General features: G+C 54.9%; 1 long non-coding RNA gene across 1 annotated transcript; it reads right to left on the bottom strand.

The window, feature by feature from the left end:
* Positions 1-1,982: 1,982 nt before the first annotated feature.
* On the bottom strand, positions 1,983-8,356 carry LOC147113212 (uncharacterized). The gene is made up of 2 exons (XR_015079639.1): positions 7,937-8,356; positions 1,983-2,635 (listed from the first exon to the last, which is right to left on the bottom strand). It is a non-coding gene; the product is annotated as an uncharacterized LOC147113212 (long non-coding RNA).
* Positions 8,357-8,363: the final 7 nt, after the last annotated feature.

Below are 8,363 nucleotides of genomic sequence, written 5' to 3'. Positions count from 1 at the left end.
GAAGTTATATGACGTTGACTCCATCGAGAGTATATCTGTAAATTGTTATATGACGTTGACTCCATCGAGAGTATATCTGCAAACTGTCTATATAAGTTGAAGATTGTATGTTTAACGGGATTCTGTAAGTAATAAGCTAGAAAGGGAGGAGTGTTGTGTATGTAACCGTTTACCTTTAAGGGAACTATAGAATGTAACCGTTCGCCTTTAAGAGCACTACTTTAGGGTGGCACTATTTATTGGCTCATGTATACTGTAATACCGATAGTGACCACACCAGTATATAAGGGTTGGAATACGTTAACTAGGGCAGAAATCGCCCAGACCTCTGAATAGTAAAGACCTGTTTTGTTTGTACTTCTAAAGTCTCTGAAGTTATTTACTGCACAACCTACAGACCTTACAAGGGGGTTGACGGATGAGGAAAGGTTGAGTAGGTTGGGCCTCTACTCATTTGAATTCAGAAGAATGAGAGGCGATCTTGTCGAAACATATAAGATTGTGAGGGGGCTTGATCGGGTGGATGTGGAGAGGATGTTTCCACTGATGGGTGAAACTAGAACTAGGGGGCATAATCTTAGAATAAGGGGCTGCCCTTTCAAAACTGAGATGAGGAGAAACTTCTTCACTCAGAGGGTAGTGAATCTATGGAATTTGCTACCCCAGAGAGCTGTGGAAGCTGCAACATTAAATAAATTTAAAATGGAGATAGACAGTTTCCTAGCAGATAAGGGAATTAGGGGTTACGGGGAGAGGGCAGGGAAGTGGACGTGAGTCTAGATTCGGATCAGCCATGATCCTATTGAATGGCGGAGCAGGCCCGAGGGGCCGTATGGCCTACTCCTGCTCCTACTTCTTATGTTCTTATGATGAAGGCAGATTATCTGAACGGCAATAGATTGGGAGAAGGGGAAGTGCAACGAGACCTGGGTGTCCTTGTGCACCAGTCACTGAAGGTAAGCATGCAGGTGAAGCAGGCGGTTAAGAAGGCAAATGTTATGTTGGCCTTCATAGCGAGAGGATTCGAGTACAGGAACAAGGATGTCTTGCTGCAGTTGTACAGGGCCTTGGTGAGACCACACTTTGAGTATTGTGTGCAGTTTTGGTCACCTTATCTGAGGAAGGATGTTCTTGCCATGGAGAGAGTGCAGCGAAGATTCACCAGACTGATACCTGGGATGGCAGGAATGACGTATGAAGAGAGATTGGTTCGATTAGGCTTATATTCGCTAGAGTTTAGAAGAATGAGAGGGGATCTCATTGAAACTTATAAAATTCTAACAGGACTGGACAGACTAGATGCAGGAAGGATGTTCCCGATGGCGGGGGAGTCCAGAACGAGGGGTCACAGTCTAAGGATAAGGGGTAAGCCATTTAGGACAGAAATGAGGAGGAATTTCTTCACCCAGAGAGTGGTGAACCTGTGAAATTCTCTACCACACAAGGCAGTTGAAGCCAACTTATTAAATATATTCAAGAAAGAGTTGGATATATTTCTTGAGGCTAAAGGGATCAAGGGATATGGGGAGAAGGCAGGAACAGGGTACTGAATTTGGATGATCAGCCATGATCTCATTGAATGGCGGAGCAGGCTCGAGGGGCCGAATGGCCTACTCCTGCTCCTATCTTCTATGTTTCTATGACACTCCCAGTGCTCCGATCCCTGGGAAACTCCAACAATGCACCGGGTCTATCGAAACTCCCACAATGCACCGAAGTCCAGTGACACTCCCACAGTGCACCAGGTGGAGGAAAACTCCCACAATGCACCAGACCATGGCACACTCCCACAATGCAACAGGCCCAGCAACACTCCCACAATGCACCAGGTGGAGGAAAACTCCCACAATGCACCAGACCATGGCACACTCCCACAATGCAACAGGCCCAGCAACACTCCCACAATGCACTGAGCCCAGGAAGACACCCACAATGCACCGGGGTGACGCAGTGATGTAATTGCATTAAACGAGAGAGTGAAGTTGTTGTTGGGCTAATTGGTCCTTTATTGATTTATTAATTGATTTAATTCTGTCTCTGGACTGTGATCACAGCTACAAGAATTCACAGCCACTGAATCAGTAGAGAAAAGTCAAACAGCAAACTCTAAATAAAGGAAAGAAGCTTCGAGGGAGACAGGGTGAGCGGTGAATATAATCAACGTCTCACCCAGAATCAGTGCATGTCCAGAGTGTGAGCCCCACAACATGGGAGGGGTCAGGGGTCAGAGCAGGGGAGGGTGTCGGAGTGGGGGGGATGGGCCGGGGAGGGGGCGGTCAGGGAGGGAGGGGGTAGGAGAGTGGGGGCTGGGTCTGATGGGGGGGAGGGGTCGGAGAGGGCCCAGGGAGCAGGGAGGGGCCAGGGAGCAGGGGGGAGGGTTCAGGGAGGGAGCAGGGAGGGAGCGGGGAGGGGTGAGACTGGATATCTGGGTCATGCACAGTATTAATCCCGAGGAAAGTATCTGCATAGTTCCGTTACATTCGGGTTTCTCTGTCTCCTCATTGCCTGCAGGGGCCATTCTATCAAACACGCTACACACAGGCCGCAGGCAGGTTGGGTTAGTGGACGGAGGGAGGCACTTGCAGTCTCAGTGTCTTCCAATCGGTTTCTAGCCAGACATGGTCAGACTGAGCCACTGTAAATACATAAAAAAGTGACTCAATGAGTCTAAGCAGCAAAACATGGAGACTTCTACACAGAGCACGAGGAAGTTAAGAGGGGAAAGAGGGACAGGCCTGAATCTTACACCCAGCCAGGCCTGTCTGAGGCCGAGAGCCAGAGTCAGGCCTGTCTGAGGCCGAGAGCCAGAGTCAGGCCTGTCTGAGGCCGAGAGCCAGAGTCAGGCCTGTCTGAGGCCGAGAGCCAGAGTCAGGCCTGTCTGAGGCCTACACCCAGCAGCCATAACCAGGCCTATGTAACCTGAGTATTTCCCTGTGTCCATGCGCATTTAGGCTGCCACTACGGACCTGAGATGATCACTTCTATTTCCATATTTTCTTTCCCATCCCTTCCTTGAGTGTTCTCTACTGTCATTTCTCCTCGCTCGGATACTCTGCCCCCGCAAATCCCTACCCCAACCCTTCATCACGCTTCGACCCTCCTACTCCCGTCCCGGGCTTGACTCCCTCTTCGATAAGCCTCTCGGTATCCTCTGAAGGGCCCATTGAGACACTCGTCGCTACCTCATGAGCAGCAACCCCAAGTGTCCCATCCTACTTTCTCGCTAGCCTTCCTGCCCAGTGCACCCACTCAGGGCTAACCTTGTCAATCTCCTCCCCATTCAACTCACCCCTCCCAGCGCTGACCCTGTGGACACTGGCAGTGGGTCAGCCATCGCCGACCCTCCCCGCTTCTCTCTCCAGAACGTCCATTCACTTGTAAACAAGGCCCTTGCCATCCATGAGCTTATTGTGGATGACCACATCGACATCATGGCCCTGACGGAAACTTGACTGAGGGGTGATGATGACAGCATCCCCTTGAGTGTCTGGGTATTGATGGTCCTTGCAAACTACCGCCCTCCGTCCTTGCAAACTACCACCCCATCTCCAACCTCCCTTTCTTCTCCAAAGTCCTTGAACGTGTTGTTGCTCCCAAATCCGTGCCCATCTTTCCTGGACCTCCATGTTTGAATCCCTCCAATCAGGTTTCCGCCCCTGCCACAGTACCAAAACGGCTCTCATCAAAGTCACAAATGACATCCTTTGTGACTGTGACAAAGGTAAACTATCCTTTCTCGACCTGTCTGCAGCCTTTGACACGGTTGACCACTCCATCCTTCTCCAACGCCTCGCCACCATCGTCCAGCAGGGTGGGACTGCACTCGCCTGGTTCCATTCTTATCTATCTAATCGTAACCAGAGAATCACCTGCAATGGCTTCTCTTCCCGCTCCCACATCGTTACCTCTGGTGTCCCCCAAGGATCTATCCTTGGCCCCCTCCTATTTCTCATCTACAGGCTGCCCCTTGGTGACATCATCCAAAAACTCAGCGTCAGTTTCCACATGTACGCTGACCACACACAGCTCTACCTCACTATCACCTCTCTCGACCCCTCCACGGTCTCTAAATTGTCAGACTGCTTGTCCGACATCCAGTTCTGGATGAGCAGAAATTTTCTCCAAGTAAATTTTGGGAAGACCGAAGCCGTTGTTTTCGGTCCCTGCCACAAACTCCGTTCCCTATCCACCGACTCCATCCCTCTCCCTAACATCTGTCTGAGGCTGAACCACACTGTTCACAACAATGGTGTCAAATTTCACCCTGAAATGAGCTTCTGACCACATATCCGCAGCATAACAAAGACCGTCTACTTCCACCTCCGTAACATCGCCCGTCTCCGCCCCGCCTCAGCTCATCCGCTGCTGAAACCCTCAGCAATGCCTTTGTTACCTCTAGACTTGACTATTCTAACGCACTCCTGGCCGGCCTCCCACATTCCACCCTACGTAAACTTCAGGTCATCCAAAACTCGGCTGCCCGTGTCCTAACTCTCACCCAGTCCCGTTCACCCATCACCCACTGTGCTCACTGCCCCGTGTCCTAACTCACACCCAGTCCCGTTCGCCCATCACCCCCTGTGCTCACTGCCCCGTGTCCTAACTCACACCCAGTCCCATTCACCCATCACCCCCTGTGCTCACTGCCCCGTGTCCTAACTCACACCCAGTCCCGTTCACCCATCACCCCCTGTGCTCACTGCCCCGTGTCCTAACTCACACCCAGTCCCATTCACCCATCACCCCCTGTGCTCACTGCCCCGTGTCCTAACTCACACCCAGTCCCGTTCACCCATCACCCCCTGTGCTCACTGCCCCGTGTCCTAACTCTCACCCAGTCCCATTCACCCATCACCCCCTGTGCTCACTGCCCCGTGTCCTAACTCACACCCAGTCCCGTTCACCCATCACCCCCTGTGCTCACTGCCCCGTGTCCTAACTCACACCCAGTCCCGTTCACCCATCACCCCCTGTGCTCACTGCCCCGTGTCCTAACTCACACCCGGTCCCGTTCACCCATCACCCCCTGTGCTCACTGCCCCGTGTCCTAACTCACACCCAGTCCCGTTCACCCAACACCCCCTGTGCTCACTGCCCCGTGTCCTAACTCACACCCAGTCCCGTTCACCCATCACCCCCTGTGCTCACTGCCCCGTGTCCTAACTCACACCCAGTCCCGTTCACCCCTCACCCCTGTGCTCACTGCCCCGTGTCCTAACTCACACCCAGTCCCGTTCACCCATCACCCCCTGTGCTCACTGCCCCGTGTCCTAACTCGCACCCAGTCCTGTTCACCCATCACCCCCTGTGCTCACTGCCCCGTGTCCTAACTCACACCCAGTCCCGTTCGCCCATCACCCCCTGTGCTCACTGCCCCGTGTCCTAACTCACACCCAGTCCCGTTCACCCATCACCCCCTGTGCTCACTGCCCCGTGTCCTAACTCGCACCCAGTCCCGTTCACCCATCACCCCCTGTGCTCACTGCCCCGTGTCCTAACTCACACCCAGTCCCGTTCACCCATCACCCCCTGTGCTCGCTGCCCCGTGTCCTAACTCACACCCAGTCCCGTTCACCCATCACCCCCTGTGCTCACTGCCCCATGTCCTAACTCACACCCAGTCCCGTTCACCCATCACCCCCTGTGCTCACTGCCCCGTGTCCTAACTCACACCCAGTCCCATTCACCCATCACCCCCTGTGCTCGCTGACCTACGAAGCCTCAATTTCAAAATTCTCATCCTCGTTTTCAAATCCCTCCATGGTCTCGCCCCTCCCTATCTCTGTAACCTCCTCCAGCCCCACAACCGCGTTTCCCGCCCCCCCCCCCCCGAGATCTCTGCGCTCCTCTAATTCTGCCCTCTTGAGCATCCCCGATTTTAATCGCTCCACCATTGGTGGCCGTGCCTTCAGCTGCCTGGGCCCTGAGCTCTGGAATTCCTTCCCTAAACCTCTCCACCTCTCTCTCCTCCTTTAAGACGCTCCTTAAAACCAACCTCTTTGACCAAGCTTTTGGTCATCTGCCCTAATTTCTCCTCATGTGGCTCGGTGTCAAATTTTGTTTGATAATCGCTCCTGTGAAGCGCCTTGGGACATTTTACCACATTAAAGACGCTATATAAATACAAGTTGTTGTTGTCGTCGTCAGGCCCTGTCTGAGGCCTACACCCACAGTCAGGCCCTGCCTGAGGCCTACACCCAGAGTCAGGCCCTGCCTGAGGCCTACACCCACAGTCAGGCCCTGCATGAGGCCTACACCCACAGTCAGGCCCTGCCTGAGGCCTACACCCACAGTCAGGCCCTGCCTGAGGCCTACACCCACAGTCAGGCCCTGCCTGAGGCCTACACCCACAGTCAGGCCCTGCCTGAGGCCTACACCCAGAGTCAGGCCCTGCCTGAGGCCTACACCCACAGTCAGGCCTGTCTGAGGCCTACACCCACAGTCAGGCCCTGCCTGAGGCCTACACCCACAGTCAGGCCCTGCATGAGGCCTACATCCACAGTCAGGCCCTGCCTGAGGCCTACACCCAGAGTCAGGCCCTGCCTGAGGCCTACACCCAGAGTCAGGCCCTGCCTGAGGCCTACACCCAGAGTCAGGCCCTGCCTGAGGCCTACACCCACAGTCAGGCCTGTCTGAGGCCTACACCCAGAGTCAGGCCTGTCTGAGGCCTACACCCAGAGTCAGGCCTGTCTGAGGCCTACACCCAGAGTCAGGCCTGTCTGAGGCCTACACCCACAGTCAGGCCCTGCCTGAGGCCTACACCCAGAGTCAGGCCCTGCCTGAGGCCTACACCCACAGTCAGGCCCTGCATGAGGCCTACACCCACAGTCAGGCCCTGCCTGAGGCCTACACCCACAGTCAGGCCCTGCCTGAGGCCTACACCCAGAGTCAGGCCCTGCCTGAGGCCTACACCCACAGTCAGGCCCTGCATGAGGCCTACACCCACAGTCAGGCCCTGCCTGAGGCCTACACCCACAGTCAGGCCCTGCCTGAGGCCTACACCCAGAGTCAGGCCCTGCCTGAGGCCTACACCCAGAGTCAGGCCCTGCCTGAGGCCTACACCCACAGTCAGGCCTGTCTGAGGCCTACACCCAGAGTCAGGCCTGTCTGAGGCCTACACCCAGAGTCAGGCCTGTCTGAGGCCTACACCCAGAGTCAGGCCTGTCTGAGGCCTACACCCAGAGTCAGGCTTGTCTGAGGCCTACACCCAGAGTCAGGCCTGTCTGAGGCCTACACCCAGAGTCAGGCCTGTCTGAGGCCTACACCCAGAGTCAGGCCTGTCTGAGGCCTACACCCACAGTCAGGCCTGTCTGAGGCCTACACCCAGAGTCAGGCCTGTCTGAGGCCTACACCCACAGTCAGGCCTGTCTGAGGCCTACACCCAGAGTCAGGCCTGTCTGAGGCCTACACCCAGAGTCAGGCCTGTCTGAGGCCTACACCCAGAGTCAGGCCTGTCTGAGGCCTACACCCAGAGTCAGGCCTGCCTGAGGCCTACACCCAGAGTCAGGCCTGTCTGAGGCCTACACCCAGAGTCAGGCCTGTCTGAGGCCTACACCCAGAGTCAGGCCTGTCTGAGGCCTACACCCAGAGTCAGGCCTGTCTGAGGCCTACACCCAGAGTCAGGCCTGTCTGAGGCCTACACCCAGAGTCAGGCCTGCCTGAGGCCTACACCCAGAGTCAGGCCTGTCTGAGGCCTACACCCAAGAGTCAGGTCCTGTCTGAGGCCTACACCCACAGTCAGGCCTGTCTGAGGCCTACACCCAGAGTCAGGCCTGTCTGAGGCCTACACCCAGAGTCAGGTCTTGCCTGAAGTCCCAAGCCCCCTCCCTGGTGGCTCAGCTTCCATCCCTGCCCCCTTCCCCAGTCCTACCAGCCCCGCCCCCAATGGGGTAGCATTGAGGAATAGTGGTCAGACCAGTCCCACAAACACACTCACATCACCGATATTCATCTCCACTGTGCCATCCTCCTGCTCCAGAGCTTTGAACGCTCCTGAAAATAACGAGAGATTCGGTCAATATCAATAAAATCAATACAGCCCAATAGGATCTCACAGCACAGGAGGCCGCCATTCGGCCCATCGTGCCGGCTCTTTGAAAGAGCTCTTCAATCAGTCCCACTCCCCCCTGCTCTTTCTCCCCTTCCAGTATTTCTCCAATTCCCTTTTGAAAGTTACTATTGAATCTTGTTCCACCGCCCTTTCAGGCAGCGCGTTCCAGATCACAACAACTCGCTGCGTAAAAAAAAAGTCTCCTCGTCTCCCCTCTGGTTCTTTTGCCAATTATCTTCACTCTGTGTCCTCTGGTCACCGACCCTTCCGCCAATGGAAACAGTTTCTCCTTATTTACTCGATCAAAACACCA

The sequence above is a fragment of the Somniosus microcephalus genome, chromosome 9 (assembly GCF_052327205.1).
Source record: "Somniosus microcephalus isolate GS21.2 chromosome 9, FLI_Smic_1.0, whole genome shotgun sequence".
Taxonomy (NCBI): domain Eukaryota; kingdom Metazoa; phylum Chordata; class Chondrichthyes; order Squaliformes; family Somniosidae; genus Somniosus; species Somniosus microcephalus.
Note: the sequence above shows the minus strand (reverse complement) of the source record. Positions and strands in the feature narration are given on the sequence as shown.